General features: G+C 37.8%; 1 pseudogene; it reads left to right on the top strand.

Annotated features, from left to right (window-relative positions):
- The first annotated feature begins 6,629 nt into the window (after nucleotides 1-6,629).
- Nucleotides 6,630-17,631, top strand: LOC121320166 (annotated as a pseudogene).
- The last annotated feature ends 237 nt before the right edge of the window (nucleotides 17,632-17,868 follow it).

Raw genomic sequence — 17,868 nt, 5'->3', positions numbered from 1 at the left:
TGACGCGTTGACCGGTTTAAAAAAAAAAAAAAAAAAAAAAGGTTCGTGGCAACTTGGATTGTTTCACATTTATCCCATTTATCTTTTCAAATGATAACACAAATATAACAGTCTCTGCATTCTGAATTCTCTACCTCCCGTCTGTCAACATTCTGTCAAAGATATTGCCTGCTTCTGTTGTCTGAGGAGTAAGAATCAGAACTTCCTGTATGCTGTCTGCCTGTATGACGCTGACAATGGGGGCGTTGACCACAAATGTATGTGGCAAATGTGAGCCGTCTCGGGGGACCTCTGCATTCACAGAACAGACCAAAGCCATCACAGAGCCTGCTTTGAAGTAGGCCCCTATTAGGATGGCTGGACCTGTGCTGAATCTTAGAGTTGGCTTGTAAGTGGCTAGTGTAAATGGGGTATCACAATTGTTTGGCCTACACAATTTTGTGTAGAGATCCATTATTCCAGTTTATTAGAAAGCCCTTTGTTGCAGTCCCAACTTCAATACATTCACAAAAGGTTGAGCTATATGCTTTAATCATACAATACAGTGGGGTATGTGAAAATGGTTTATTAATAGTTACTGATTCATTTAACTAGAAGTCAACGACAACATACTCGGCAGCTTTTAATATTCATGGCTTGTAAAAATTATTTCAATACTATCATGCAGGCAACTTATGTTTGATACCTATGCTGGAAAAACTTTAGTTTAGGGATCCGATATAAGTGATTATAAATCATTTATAAACATGTTATTAATTATGCTATTAGCAGTTATGGAATATGATTAGAAATTATGAGAATATTATTATACACTTTTGTCATTGTATTTTGTGCTATTGTTTATAATCGCTTATAACAGATGTAGTCTGACTTTTCAGGTCTTTTTGTATGCTATGCCTGTCTCACCAATTGTATTCGGTTGCTTTGTTTTTGCTGTACAGTTATTATACACTGTGTGGTGTTTGCAAGATGAGAAGGTTATTCTGCAGGGATGTGATTATTCCTCAGTTACTGCCTCTAATTCCTTTGTGGATGTTGGGGTGGAATTGTTTGCAGTGGCCTGTTTTCCAGAATGGTAAATAGACTCATCGCGTTCAAGGCTGTTTTGTGCAGTCTTGGAGATACAGAAGTACATGCAAACCAAGCACTTACGATATACAGTATACCTGTAAGCTGTTTTGTGTTGAAAACTGAATTGGAACAGGGATATATATGCAGCTTTTATAAACTATAGAATACTCCTGTATAAGCAGTACAAAAAACATTACCTCCACAGCTCACAATATTATTATATATTATTATTACAGTAATAAAAAAATATATTAATAAATCAAAATGGTAAAGTTATGGAAATCTAAGGGAGAGAAATCCAGGTGTGAACTTAGAACATTAATTATGGTAACTGAAACTTCTTGATTTTATTTCATTGTTGTCAGTCCTAGAAAACTGAGTATGTCGAAAAAGACTATATCTAAAATTTCGTGGCTTGAGAATTATTTAAAATATGGTTAGTAAAAAAAAAAAAAAGTACAGTACTATATCACAACAATGTGTGCATCTGAATTGAAGATAAACATGCTTCTGAGCAAGGCTTCAAGTAACGTTAGCTGGTGTTACCTAGCTCTTAAGTTTTGTCAACAGTAATTCAAATGCAATTGATTGTAAAGTATGTGTGGTTCTCATATTAGCGGCACTCTTTCTAGTTTGCAGAAAGTAAGTGGCAGTGACAGAAAGTGTTGTTTGTTTTTTTATTGAACTCAAGCTGTAAGTTACGTGGCCTGTTTGGATGCTTGCCATATAATGACATCAATTTCCTTGTCTCACTTTCACTTTCTACACTTTGATTAGCATTTCGTTTCTTATACTTTTTATTCAAATGCACTGTAAGTCGAATATTCAGTTAAAGGCGTCCGAACCACGTCTTTTTAAATTGGTCCTTACCGTGTGTCGCGATGTATGGTTTTTGCTTGTTTTATATCATTTAATTAAGGATCTTTCAGAAATACATTTTGTGTAATAAAAACTTCCTGGCATTTAGTGACTTCTTATATGTAGGTCACATGGCCTGATTGCCAAGAAGAGCCAGCAGCTTTTACTTGTGTCCCAAATTGAAGTATAAAACGCAATGAACAACTAGATCTTCAATAGAAGGAAATGGGATCTGGTCATAACAGTGCTAATGTTAATAACACAAAAGAGCTTTATTTGGTTAGTACTCCTTTAACGCAGTAACATATGATTAGCTACATAATCAATGGCTGAAGCTAACAAAATTGATAACAAGCTAATAAAATAGATAAGTCCTGTTGTGAGCTTCTTTCTGATCCATCAGTCTCAAATGTTGTAAAATGTTACAGCATGTATGTACTGTATTTTCATTTGTAAACATTATGACTGGCACTGTATTAGGTTTGCTATGTTTTAGAATGTTCCAAGTTTATACAGTGCTCAGTGAGGAAAGCATGGCTGTATGTGGTACAACAATCTGAACTTTAGCAGGTAGCTGCTACTCTGCCCTCTTGTGGTTTGTATATGCATGCACAAGCATGCTGTCAAACAGTCACAAATAAACCAAGTTTCTGAGTCATGTGCAGACAGGGTGGACATTTTACAACCTCAGAAATCAAAACAGTCAACAAGTGTTTTCTGAAACACATGACCATACTTAGAAAGAATAAAACTGTATCAAAACTACTCATTGGTCCAATAATGACAGTACTTTAGATTAGATTAGATAACATTGTACATACTGGTAACTAGCTATGTTTTATCTTACTATATGGTAACTACTGTTGGAATAAGTGTGTATTAAGTAGAAATGACCCATGCTATGGTGTTACCATGTAATTGCATCAGGTAACAAAATGGGCCATGGCTATTTAACTGTGCAGAGTTATACGTTGCTAATTACCAGATTATTACAGTGTAATTACATAGTTATTCATGTCCTGTAAATTAAAGTGCTACACACAAAAATAGTAAAACATAGACTGGGAGATGTTTTATTAAAATGTTAACACACTGCCTCCAAGAAACAACCTTCCCCAATACACTAGACATATGTTTAGATGTTATATGAAGCCAACTGTGAATGTTTAAAAGCATGTAATAATCTATTGAAACATGCAGAATGATAATGCTCTTGTGTGTGCTGTCCATATGTGTAACCGTCTCTGCTAATCATAATGTTGTTTCTTTTTAGAGACCACAAACCGTTTTTTAGCTCAGGGATCAAACTGAATTTTCACCCTCTGCTTTATTTGATAAAATCAGTGTTGAGATCAACAGCCAAAACAACATATTTCTGCAACTGAACCAACCTGCCTTCCTTCGACATTTTTATTTTTTCTTTCTGCAGTAGGTGCATGATTAAGTACGGGCTTCTCTCCTACCAGGACAGCTTACTGAAGGAGTACAGGACTTGCTGCAGTGAGGTTCTCATTGTAAGTCATGTGCTGTTTAGAGACAACCATGTGCACACTTTTACAACACAGCTTTATCCTTATGTGCAATGAATGTTTACCCTGCAGTCTCACTTTGGTGTGTTTTATCAATTGTGCTGCATCAGTTTCTACAAAAAGGTAAAATGACCAGATTTAAAAAAAAAAAAATTAAAAGTTCAAAGAAAAGTAAAGTTTGGGACGCTTATAAGCAACAACTCGTTTATATGTGTCCATCCAAGTTAAATTTAGGATTTGTTTGTTCATAGTTTTGACATATTTACAGGCTCAGAGCTCCAAATTGTCATTTGCACAGTGTTTATAAAGTCACCAAACTACAAATACATTTGTGTATGTTTTAGCAGTGTAATTGATTTATGTTTCCTTTCTAAAAGAAACAATTTGAAGTAAATAATATATATATATATATATATATATATATATATATATATATATATATATATATATATATATATATATATATATATATATATATATATATATGCACTATGTAACACAATTTTTGTTCCTGGGTAGTAAGTGTTATTTCCTAATTGCTTATGCCTCAAAAGTATAGAAAGTGTCTATTATACCCCACAAACTTTGCTTTTGTGACCAGGACAGTGATAGTTTGAAATTTACCTATTTCCAGTGAGAAAATGGGCGAATTTGTGTCTTTTCGTTCACATAAAGTCAGAAAAAAACAACATATGAATCCAAATTAACATGTATTTATACTAAAGTAATACAAAAATGACTACAAAAGATTTAGAAGTGAGTAGTTTTTCGAGATTTACGATTATACTGTAAATCATTTTCACGAATCAGCCCCCATCATGTTCTCGTTATACTGTCCTTGGTAGCGGCATTCAAAGTCCAGTATATCCTGGTGGAAGCGCTCGCCTTGAACCTCCGAGTACGCTCCCATGTTCTCCTTGAATTTATCAAGATGAGCATCAAGGATATGGACTTTGAGGGACATCCTACAGCCCATTGTGCCGTAGTTCTTCACCAGAGTCTCAACCAGCTCCACATAGTTTTCGGCCTTGTGATTGCCCAGGAAGCCCCGAACCACTGCGACAAAGCTGTTCCAAGCCACTTTCTCCTTACAAGTGAGCTTCTTCGGAAATTCATTGCACTCCAGGATCTTCTTTATCTGTGGTCCGACGAAGACACCGGCTTTGACCTTTGCCTCAGACAGCTTAGGGAAGAAGTCTTGAAGGTACTTGAAGGCTGCCGACTCCTTATCTAGAGCTCTGACAAATTGTTTCATAAGGCCCAATTTGATGTGCAGTGGTGGCATCAGCACCTTCCGGGGGTCCACCAGTGGCTCCCACTTGACGTTGTTCCTCCCCACAGAGAACTCGGTCCGCTGTGGCCAGTCCCACCTGTGGTAGTGCGCCTTGGTGTCCCTGCTGTCCCAAAGGCAAAGATAGCAGGGAAACTTGGTAAAACCGCCTTGGAGACCCATCAGGAATGCCACTATTTTGAAGTCTCCTATGACCTCCCAGCCATACTCATCATACTTCAAGGTGTCCAGCAAGGTCTTGATGCTGTTGTAATCCTCTTTGAGGTGCACCGAGTGAGCCAGGGGAAGAGACGGGTACTTGTTACCATTATGGAGCAGCACGGCTTTGAGGCTCCTGGATGAGCTGTCAATGAAGAGGCGCCACTCATTCTGATTACAGGCGATTCCGATTGCCTCGAACAGACTGGTCACATTGTGGCAGAAGCAGAGCCCATCTTGACGGGTGAAGAAGCTGGAAAAAGGTTGGTGACGCTTCCTCTGATCTGCGACTTGCACACTTTCATCCAACAAGTTCCATTGCTTGAGCCTAGACGTCAAAAGCTCGGCATTGGACTTGGTGAGACCAAGATCTCTAATCAAGTCGTTGAGGTCTTTTTGGTTGGGGTAGTATGGGTTTCTCTCCTCAGCTCCACCTCTGAAATTGTCATCTGGATCTACAACGTCTTCCTTGCTCTCTGACTTGCTGCTCTCTTCTAAAGACGGCTGCTCTCTCTCCGGAGGAGTGGGTACGGGGAGCTCATGGCAGTGTGGCACCGGGGCGATGGATGAAGGAAGGTCCGGATACATGATAGCTGGTGCATTCTTGCCAGTCCGACGTTTGGAAGGGTCCACCATGCAAAAGTAGCAGTTGCATGAGTGGTCAGTGGGTTCCAGCCAAATTCTTGGGATAGCAAACTTCATGGCTCTCTTTTCCCCTCTGTACCATCCTACAAAAATACATTTATTTCACCCATGACTAATGTGTAAGAGATTCTCGCAACATTTTTCATATATGATATATTTTTTCAATAACATTGAAAATTGTAAAACATTGTAAAATTAAAAACTTTTATAATTTTAAAAATTTTAACAAATTTTATAACATAAAATTCCGAGCAGCATTTGTCCATCTTACCTTCCAGAGTTTTTTTGCAGTGTTCGCAGGTGAAATGAGGTGCCCAGGGTTTGTCTTGATCTCCGACAGGCATGCCGAAATATGCCTTGTAGGCCTCACACATCTTAGCAGATGCTTCCACGGAGTACTTTTTCGCTCTTGTCTTGATAAATTGACCGCAGACATAGCAAAATGCGTCTGCCAGATGCTTGCAGCCTCTTGATGCCATCTCAGAAAAATGCAGATATGTATCCACTTAGGCAGCTGGAACTAAACTGAACTGGTGGGCTTAAGGCCCCTGTATTTATACTACTATTTATATTACTGGAAAGTTCTAGAAGTTATTTCAAGTTTACTCAGCACTGAATCTATCTGGAATGTTCTGGAAAATAGGTAAATTTCAAAATATCACTGTCCTGGTCACTAAAGCAAAGTTTGTGGGGAATAATAGCCATTTTCTATACTTTTGAGGCATAAGCAATTAGAAAATAACACTTACTACCCAGGAACCAAAAAAAAAAAAAAAAAAAAAAACTTTTACACAGTGATATCGATAATAGATCATAGATTTCTGTTTTTGTAAGGCTACCAAAGGAAACATGTGGCAAATATTTCTTGAGCTGCTAACACTGTACGTCTGCCAATTGACATGTAACAAAATCTGGCAGCCTTGATCATCCAATGAAAGCACGATTCAATTCACCACACTGATGATCTGTATGCTGTGTTTTACTATATGATGGTGTATTATTTTGCTACTGTCTCACCATCCAATGTGTACTTGCAGATGTCACAGCAAATAGAGTGTGTGTCCATCACATGTGACAAGGAACTGATGGTTCAGTGTGAGGAGAGACAAGCACAGCAGAAATGGAACTTTAAGGTTCAATCTGAGGTAATAATATACATTTATTAAGCTTTATTGCAACTGTAGATCCCATTAAAATGAATGGTCTCTATTTTTGCAGTTGAATAGTTTTTGCGTCTTGCAATTGCATCAGGACTGCAAATGGAGGAGTAATAAGGAACCCCATTCACAAAAGTTTCAGGACTCCTTAAAGGAATGCACTGTTAAGGACACATTAGATTAATGTGTTTGAAGTTTTTTTTTTTTTTTTCACATTTTCCAAAGCAGTTTTATTTATTTATTTATTTATTTTTTAATGTCTTTGATGTTTTGTGAATAGGGCCCATGGTGTGTAAATGCCAGATTTAAATGCTTTGCAGTGTCACTTAATGAACCACAGATGGTGCCCTAACACCAGTGTTACCAATACAGTCTTAGGGCAAGCAAATGAAAAAGCTGAATGTCATCACTTTATTGCACTCAAACTAATTAGCCTTAGTAAAATGATACGCAAAAATAAGTTTGCACTGAGAGCTTTGTACAGTGTATTTGTGACAGTATTTTCCTGTCAAAATTGTTCTAGTAATAAGAAGCCATATTAAATCAAGTTGACTTTCTTAAACAGTGATCAGGTACCTTTTTTTAGATAAAAAGCAGGAGTTTTAATTTAATAAAGATGTATTTCACAACAAAACTTGAATGAATGTTTTTGTTCATTGGTTCAGCCTGAATTAAATACCATGTGATAAGGATAATCAGTAAGTCATCTTTTAATGTGCAGTTTTTTGTCCACATCAACTTATTCTCAGAGGCCACAGGTGCATGTTGCATTGCTGAAACAAGAACCTGGGGCCACATTTACTCTGACTCAAGATGGTTCACCACAGGTCCGCTCTTACGGTTTTTCTACCTCGGACCGGACCTTTCTGATTGAAATCTTCTTTGAATCTGTCAACTCTGGGATCTACGAACAGTGGGTTGTCTTTGATATGACTTTGAGACCAGTTCTGGTCCAGAAGATTCAGGTGAGGGTTGGTCAGCAGAACTTTGTCCAGCCAGACACGTGCTTGGATGGGAAGGAGTCCAGTTTTGCAGAGCTGGAGTGCTGGAACAGTGGAATCCAAATGATCATCCCCTGTTTGAGAAGACAGAGGCAGAGCAACAACTGCTGAAAAAGTACAAAGCCCCAGTGCTGACCCTGCAGTACAAACAGAGGACAGGGGAGAAGACAACCATCACACAAATGAACTACAAGGAGCAAATGCACAGCTTCCTCAACTGAGAAGAACAGGCAGAAGAGGAAGTGCTTTCCAAGTATGTTTCAATACATTTTTCATGGCTTTTATATTTTTGAAAAATACAACCAGTTTAATAAAATGTCTAGTTACAGAAACATGTTACACAATAAAGCCAAATGCATTACTTCAAAGTGAAATTTGCACATTTTTATTATGCAAGTGAAATCTGTTCAGACCAATAAGAATTTTATCCCTCAGGTAGAATAGCTGTTGCAATACCACAGAACATGATTTAGAGAGGCATACTAGGCTATCCCACTTAAGAGTAAACGATCCACTGTCTGTTGTTCTGCCTCATTCATGATTCATTAAGACTGATGGTTTTAAATAACTTACATTTCATTTTGTATATTTCCCTATCACAGACTCAGTCAGAAAGTGGCCATCTCAACGACTGAAGTGATGTTTGATCCTCTTTCTGGGATGAAGATCGCACCTTGTGGAGACCTCTTTGCGAAGGTCCCTGTGGCTTATGCCTTGACCCCCGACACCAAAGAGGGGTATCTGCTGAAGACAGCAGTCCAGCTAGCTCTTTTTGCCCCCAATCCTCTGATGAAGAACAAGGTATATGCCAATGCTGAGAAAAACATCTGTCTCCAGTTGTCTAAAAGGTGCTGTTCAGATCTTGACCTTCAGAAGGACAAGAAATATGATGTGGGGGTTCAGTTTCAGATGCATCGTCTCTTGACATCTGACTGTGGACCTCCTTCCAGAGGTGAAGATAGTGCTGCCAGATTTTGCTGCCTGTTTCGTTCCTGTGTCCGGTGGAACATTTCCCAAAGGAAATGCAAAGTAGCAAACAGCCATTTCCTTCATTGTTGGGGACATCATTGGATCATGACGAGTTGCGCCACTGCTGATTTATGGACCATTTGGGACAGGGAAAACTTTCACACTGCAAACGCAGCCATGGAAACTGTGCGGCAGCCAGGCACCAGAGTACTGATCTGCACTCCAACAAACAGGTAGGCAGAATCAAATCATTGTGTGTTTTCAGAAAACAACACATTTCTGAACAGTGTATTTCTTTTTTTAAAGCTTTGAGTTAGTTTTGGAATTTACACCCAGAAAAATTTAACAATATCTCAGGCAATAATTTGATCTCAATGAATAATTAAATTATACCAGTTAACCATGTTACAAAAAACAAATAAATAAATAACAATGGTTGGAATAATATTTGTTTTGCATAAAGAAAGTGTATTAAATCTTGTTTTGTTTTAGTGCAGCAGATTTGTATGTGAAGGAACACCTTCACCTCTATGTCTCTTCCAGACACCCTGAGGCAGTACCTCTAAGAATAAAATATGAAACACTTTCTCTAAACTCCACTGATGTCATCACACTGCAGTACTGTCATCTCTCTGAAGATCTATTTTCATTCACCTTCCCAGACAGGGTGACATTGGATTCCCTTAGGATCATAATAACAGCCACTGTGATAGCCAAGCATTTCCACGACCTAAAGCTCCCACGAGGATACCTCACCCATATACTGATCGACGAAGCTCCACAGATGCTGTTGTGTGCTGCTGTAATGCCCTTCAGTTAACACGAGCACCACAAGGTTTTTGCTTGCTGTGTATCACATGCAGATGTCACCAAAGCTCTTTTCGGTCGGGGGCAGCCGGTGCTCTGACTACACTTTGCTGAACCGCCTGTTCCACTTCTACCAGAAAGAAAAGCATGAAATAGCTAAACAAAGCAGAGTCATCTTCAATGAAAACTATCGTTCCACTAAAGGCATCATTGATTTTGTGTCTACTCATTTTTATATTAAGGGGGATCCCATCAGTGCAAGTGGGAATGTCCCCTCTCATCCTTGGTTCCACCCGTTGATGTTCTACCATGTCCGTGGGACCTACACTCCCTACATATTGACCATGTCTGAGGAGATTAATCAAGTAGCAGAAACAGTGCAGGGCCTGCTTAAAGATTGGCCTACTGAATGCGGAAATCCTGACCAAAGGACAATTTGTGTTGTTTCTAATGGGCCCCAGGTAAAAATAAAAAAGCCTTGCTTTTTTTCTTTCCATTTTGGTTCAATAACTCATAAAAAAAAAAATAATAATTTAGACTATAGCATTCTGAAAAAAATTCTCTTAAGATACTGTACTTTTTTCTTGTTTGTCTTTTTTATTGTTTATTGATTTCGGTGATATAATTACTGTAATTATAACACTTTTTAAATGATAATTGGCTACTAATTAGTCATGGATAATTATTTATTTTATGACATTTTAATATCAGGTAACCCTTATAAGGACTGAGAAATGGGAACTTGGGTAAAGTGACAGTGGAGATATAGAAAAGGATTGCATTCCCCTGAGATGTCAGAGTTATCCAGATTGTCAGCTAGTTAGCCAGCTAAAGAGCAAATACAGACTCCTAATACCTTTGTCTGTCCACCTTACCTACCGATGGTTTGGTGGCCAAACTGGGAATGACTTTGAGGACTCCTTCCAGCAACAGGAGCAATCTGCAACTAACAACACATTCTCTATACTGACCTCCGTATGGAAGGAACCTGGCATTCGCAGCTGAAGACAGACATTTCCAAGATGATCGGCCTGATTTCTACTGATGACATTCATCCACAATTGCCGCCCATAGTTTCAGAGTTCAGGAGACTGCTTAACAAGTCATATACTATTCGCTCCAGCTCATCACCCCAGTCAAATGTTGGCCACTATTCCTTGCAGCTCGAATTGTACACCTTGTACAGTGTCAAGTGCAGTTCTCTCCCAGACAACAGTTCAGTACTCTATCCAAGAAACGGATCATGTTGTGCATGGAGTTTACACCAAAGAGTGGGAACTGATCAGCATACGAAAAGAAAGCTCACATGCTGAGTCTCGACTCAAAGCTGAAAAAACAAGGCATGCAAAAGCTTGCATTTGTACTTATTGTTCAACCAAAGGGGGGAGGTTTCATGGTCTCTTTTCCTTTCAATAAACATACATTACCAGAGTCACACTTTATAAACTACAGGCATATGCAGTTAGTGGACCAACCGTTGTTTGATGAGGAGATGAAGTGTATGATTCTGAAATGGAGATGAAGAGTGTATTCCATGGAAACCTCCAAAACCAACATGGAGCTAAGAGGACCACAGTGTAATCCGTACACCACCCCTGTACAGATAGATACATGGCAGCACATTGTGACAGCATTAAGTGAAGAAGATTGGGACAGAGTAACTGATATCTTCAGCAACATTTTTCCAGTTGAGAGTAGTAGTGACCAAACTTCAAAATTAGTGGTGGATCACAAACCTATCCAGAAAACTATCAGCCAAACTATAGAGTCCTGGTCCACCCAGAAGAATGCCTGGAAGAGCACTGATGGAAGATCAGAGAATTTCTTCAAGGATAAAACTAACTTTGATCACTATGTTAATCTTTCCCTAAATCTTAAGGCTGGAGATACTTTGCAAGTGCAAATGACTACAGATATAAATTGTGGGTTGCTGGTGCCAGCCGTGCAGCTGCTGAACATACATCCTAAATTTGAGGTGTGTTCAGACCATGCAAAGAATCCTGTTGTCTGCTTTTTCCAAGTATGCGGTACGTGCGTCAAAAAAGAGTGGCAAGAATATCAGATCTGGAAATCATTGTGTGAAATGGAATAAGCCTCAAGTGCTGTGGGAGAAAATGATAGCATAATCATTGAAGATATGAATCTAACATGTTTAAAGGAGAAAGGTGGAAAGCAGAGTGGCACTTTTGAAATTCAAAAAGCAATGGTCTATTGAATGTGATCTCAACAAATGCTTTTTATGTATTCGATGCAGAAAGCTGGAAAACTGAAAACTTGAAAGAGGATCCTTACTGCTCAGAATATGTGGATCCCAACAAGTTTACACGGGTAGCTCACAGAATAACTACTGGCAAATTGGACCAATCTAAGCTGAAGAACCCTCGTCCTATAAAAGTGCAATTGTACATCAATCACATGTCAGTGGAGAATACCCCAGTGTGTGTTTTTCAAGCAGACACAGAGTTCACTGTGGAGCTGATCCCATAACTTCTACCTGACACATGAGTGCAACAGTACAGCCCATTTTAAAATATACCTTTGGTAATCGACCCACCACTAGGCAGGACTGAAGAGTTAAACATTTTGTGTAAAAGGCCATTTAACATTGTGTCATGCACAGTCAATAATAATAAAAAAATGACACAGCATTCACTTAGCATTAAAGTACAATAGTGTGCAATACATTATTTGTAGATTCAATAACATTTAAATCAACGTGAATTCTTCACAACACATTTTCCATTTAACCTTTCATAAGAAACGTGAATGTTTTTTTTTTTTTTTAATTTACATCTTACAAAGAGATGATGCATTTGCTATTTTAATGCTAGCAGAGGAAACCTTGTTATTTCCATTTTTCACAATCATTATGATCACATTTTCAGATGCAAGGAAGATGCCATCGCCAGCCTTATGGGAGCCAATGAACTGGTAAAGAACATAGCAGCTGGACACACAGTCTCTCCTCAGGGTAAGACACTTGGGGAGTTCAAACTGTTCATTTTGCATGACAGATTTTAGGGAAAGGAACCATTACAGCATAACAGCATTAATGTTGTACCCAAAGCCATCGCTGGTCCCGACAAAGGAGCACATGAATATTGCAATGGATAACCAGTATATATTGGTTTCTCCCATTTTGATACCACTTAGTGCTGCTTGTGGGCTTAAGCAGGTCACAGAGGATTAGGGACTGTGTTTTCACAGGCTTTCAGTTAACATCTTATTGAGAACAATCATGTAAAAAGTACACGAAAGTGTTAGTGTGGGTGGAAGCTTCCTGTATGTACTTCTACAGCAGATTTTCAAAAGAACCATTACTTCATTCTTAAGGTAAAATAGTTGATGCATTTTTTACTGTTGCTCGCTGCAAAGCATAGAAATATATTCATTTTACAGCACAGCTGACCTTGGAAAAGAAAATATATATATTTTTTATGCTGTATCTTTTTAATCCTATTTTATAGCTTCAAGATCTGCAATTTCAAGATACAGGACTTTCATCATTCAGAGTCCTGGGCTCCCGCAAATGAATGAAAGTCAAAACAATGCAATAAGACAGGCCTTTAAAAATTATTTTGCGGTAATCCAGGGCCCACCAGGTAAGAGAAAAAAAAAATCATTCTTGAACATTAGATCTGACACAGAGTACAATTGGTACAACATCTGTGCAAATTAGAGATAACGATAACACATGTGGAATGAATACTGTAGTATCTTGCTGGGAGATAATGCATTGGAGTTATAATTTAGGGTAACCTTTGAGAACTAAAATAACATTACTGCCCTTATAAAAGTGAAGTGCAGTATAAGTATAGTCTAGTCAATCTAGATAAAGCACATTATTATAAAGCAGGCTGTCTGCTGAGAATGATGGTTATAGAGGAGGTGCTTGAGTGATGTGAGCTTTAAACTTATATCCAGGGACTCTTCAGAAGACAGATTCATTACATTGTATTACAGTTTAAATGATGCCACTGGATAGTATGGTTCAGATTTTTGACTGTCTTTACACCAAAATGCAATTTGTACCTATTTTTTGTAAATGAAAATCACTGAAACTGTTTATCATACAAAACCGGTAACAAACTACTCAGGCCTACTTTTGAGTCATTAAATTAACCTGTTACTCTACTATTCACACAAAATGGAGCAAATTGCATGTTGGTGTAAAGACTTTGCTTAAACTATGTGTGCGTTAAGCCATTTTTAAAGATGAATGTGCTGTGTGCTTGTTTTTCAGGAACTTGGAAGACTGTGGTTGGAGTTCACATTGTTTATTGGTTCTATAAGCTGGATTTAAAGGAGAGCAAAGCCAAAAAGCAAGAGAGACGAATGAAGCTGATGAAACAAAGTAAATGTGAATCCTTTACTGGGGGCTTCCAACAAATCTGTTGATGTTGTTGCTGGTATGTTATTATGTGCTGTGCCAGTTTAAAGGCTGGTTCATTCCACTAGGAGACGGTCGTGATCAAATTGAGCTGTGGCTACAAGTCTCCCTTAGATCGCCATTCTAGAAATGTTCCTCAGGGACGGTGGCAACATTGAAGTATAAACCCACCACAATGTATTTATTTAGGAATTGTTAAATATTTGGTCCATCAATCAGTTGGTTTGCGCTGCAGAGTATCTGAGGAGATTCACAGAGACCTTGCGGCCTCTCAGGGTGTATAGTGAGCAGATGGAGATCATTGAGTTCCCATACCCTGGCAGCAACTTACAGCTCTCCCGCAAATCCATCAGAGAGGGGAAACCAAAGGCAGGGCTCAGGTATTCCTTCCAAAACTCTTACCTGCAGGGCTTCACCTTTTACCACGCGCAGGAGCTTTCTGTTCTTAGATTGCATTCATGTTCTGAGACTGCAGTCATGTTCTGAGATTGCATTCATGTTCTGAGATTGCAGTCATGTTCTGAGATTGCACCCATGTTCTGAGATTGCATTCATGTTCTGAGATTGCAGTCATGTTCTGAGTTTGCACCCATGTTCTGAGATTGCAGTCATGTTCTGAGATTGCACCCATGTTCTGAGATTGCATTCATGTTTGGATATTGCATTCATGTTCTGAGCTTGCAGTCATGTTCTGAGATTGCATTCATGTTCAGAGATTGCAGTCATGTTCTGAGATTGCAGTCATGTTATTTTTAAGTGCGTTCTGAGAACTCTATTGAGGCCTCGGGGAGGTGTATATATATATATATGCTATAGTTAACATAACTGATAATTCATACTCATACAAAGTTGCCATTAAAAGTATTGCAAGTATTACAGTAAATGTATGGCTAGATGAGGCAGCATTAGTTTTTCTTATCTATTCCAGCAATACATTTGTGATCTTACCCATAACGTGCGAGCAGTGCACCTCTGTATTCTACATTGGGTGATTTTCCTATCCCAAACGTATATTTCAGTTTTATTCAAGAGAAGAAATTCCCACAAAAATCCTGCAAGCGTCTCTTTTAAGAGGTGAGAAGGTGAGATCCTATTCACAGATGTGTTTGCATAGGACTACACATACACCTCACTAACAGGTAGAACATTATAAACATAGTTGTGTTTGGTTAGTCTAGTAATAAAGTGTAAGTTTTCATTTCAGGTCCATAACCCTCCATCACAGAATCAGAATGCCTGAAAATCCACTCTCAACTAAGCTTTGAGACAATAATTCAAAGAGAAGAGGACTTCACAGATGAAGAAGTTGAACAGTAAGTAGAAATTAAGCCTGTCTTGTCATTGCTAAAGATGTATTATATAAGAATGTAGAAGATACACTCACAAACTGTATCATTTCTGCAGTAAGACTGAATATTTCAGAACAAAAATACCCAGTGCTGTGTATGCTATGGTCACAGCTTTCTTTAATTCTCCAGATACAAACAGACACTGAGTAAAGCCTGCAGTATGAACTGGAACCGCATGATGTCATCCTTTGCACCTACACTGCAGCTGCCAGTCCCAGCTTGAAACTCAAAGTGAACCCCAGGGAGATTCTCATTGAGGAGTGCGCCATGGCAACCGAGCCGGAAGCCCTCATACCTCTTGTCAGCTATAAACCTGAAAAGGTCAGTTCTTGAATTTACAGTTTCATTTACAGTTCTTGAGTATACAGTGCCGCTGGTTTGCGATTGAAATTATTTTAAAATTATTTCTGTATCTGAACTTCTTGATATTGATAATAATAATTGGTATTTGAAAAGTGTTTTAAAATATGTTCCAATGGTAACTCATTATGGTGCTGTCTTTTTCAGTAAAATCTGCAGTTCTGAATTGTCCTGTAAGTAGCGCAGGTGGCTTGGCTGGAGCATGAGTCTAGCACTGTGTTACTGACATCATGTCTACGTGTGTATTTAAGATAATACAAATAGCTCCAGTGGTTAGGGGTAATTTATTAATTTCTCACCTATTATACATTCTCTTAAACCTTTAATGAAAAAAAAAATGTAATTTATGAGATATGAGGCTCTATTCAGTGTATCAAAATAGCAGACACTGAGTGAGATTATATCATTTTGAGTACCAAGGTTATGAACATAATAATAATAATAATAATAATAATAATAATAATAATATAATAATAATAATAATAATAAACCAAATAAAACTGTGCTTGTGAGGCTCTTAGTACATTTATCTCTTATTGAAGGCAGGGGGTTTATCTTTCAGTGATTTAAAGGAAGGCTGCATTTAGATCTACCAATATTTAGATTAATTGAATAGCTCTCCAGGGGTCTATTTTAATGATCTAAATGTGCCAGCTTCAGAAAACAAATCCTGCAGCGGATTTGGGACTGATTTTGTTTTTTATTAAATAACTAACATCATAAACACTGAATATATCTCTAATTAAATACCTTGTAGTACATTTGTAATTAGAAATAGTAAAGCTATGGAATAAACACATAAAGTGGAATAAAACCTGTTGAATAATGCTATGTTAAAATATTGAATTACATACCGCTTTGTAGTTGTCCATATACTTAACCATAAACTGACAAAGAAATGAAAAAATGTGACATTTCAAAATCTAACATGAAATACTGTACTCTATTATGGCTTCTGGTAGACTTTTGCCATATCATTTTGTAGTTTCTTATATTTGTATTTTTATTTATTTGTTTGTTTATTTATTCTTTAACCAGGAAAAAAAAAAAAAAAAAAAAAACATTGCGACTGAGGCCTCTTACAAAAGTGTCCTGGCAAGACGAGTAGAAACAAACAGCAGTAAAGTCACTTCCTTAAAAATAGCATCAAATATAATTAAAATCAAAACATGGATTAACTTATATATATATATATATATATTTTTTTTATTTTTTTTTTTTTTTGTCTCAATCCTAAAATTCTAGGTAATTCAAATCATTTTGCTATAGATGTTGTCCATATCACTGGTGGTGCATTTTTTCTTTTCAGATTGTTTTGTTAGGCAACCATAAGCAACTATGCCCTATTGTACAGAATGAACTACTTCGGAAGCTGAGCATGGAGAAAGCCCTGTTTGAATGCTATATGGACCAGGCTGCGATGCTTGATACACAGTACCGTATGGTATGGATCTACTGCTGGTGAATTAGGGGAGAGTGGGAATGCATTAGGTTCATTTACTGCTTACTTGTGACACTAATTCCAGGATCAGTCACTGACAGCCACTTTGGAATGTGCCACCTTGAGAAAGTCTTTATTAAGTCATTCATTCATTCATCCATTCATATTCCCAACCTTGATGATTTAAATTGCAGGTCTTGGCTTTCAATAATTTTTAAATAAGTGACTTCTAAAACAGATTTCTTAAAGCCTGATATTGTTCCTGTACAATTCACATAGAATGGATCATAACTGCATTTCACCTTGGCATGAAGAGATTTGTGCCTTTCCTTCAGTGGAGTTTTATAAAGGCCGCCTGAAGACGGATGTTATTTGCCCGACGAGTGTCCTGCATGCAGAATGGAAAAAGTGCACCCCAATACTTTTTGATCACGTCGTAGGAGAAGAAAACAACCTGGTGGTTTCTTCCGAAAAGGGGAATGAAAACTCCAAGGCAAACATGAAGGAAGCTAAAATGACTGTAAGTGTGATTGTTAAAGGGGAGCTAGTCGCCATTTTTAAATGAGTTTTCAATAGATAGATAGATAGATAGAATTTAAGTTCTATTTGAAATTTTAGAATTGTGCAATAAAACCATCAGTGCAAGTCCATTTTGAGGTATCAATGTCCTAATTTAAACATTAGGCACAGAACTGAGGTTTAAGTGACCATTGGCAGACTTTGTCCTGTGGTTTAAAAATAAATAAATAAATAAATAAAACTGCTTTTCCCCCCTGAATTGTCGTCTCCTCTTTCTACTTAA

The sequence above is a fragment of the Polyodon spathula genome, chromosome 8, assembly GCF_017654505.1.
Source record: "Polyodon spathula isolate WHYD16114869_AA chromosome 8, ASM1765450v1, whole genome shotgun sequence".
Lineage (NCBI taxonomy): Eukaryota > Metazoa > Chordata > Actinopteri > Acipenseriformes > Polyodontidae > Polyodon > Polyodon spathula.
This window is presented reverse-complemented; position numbering and strand designations above follow the sequence as displayed.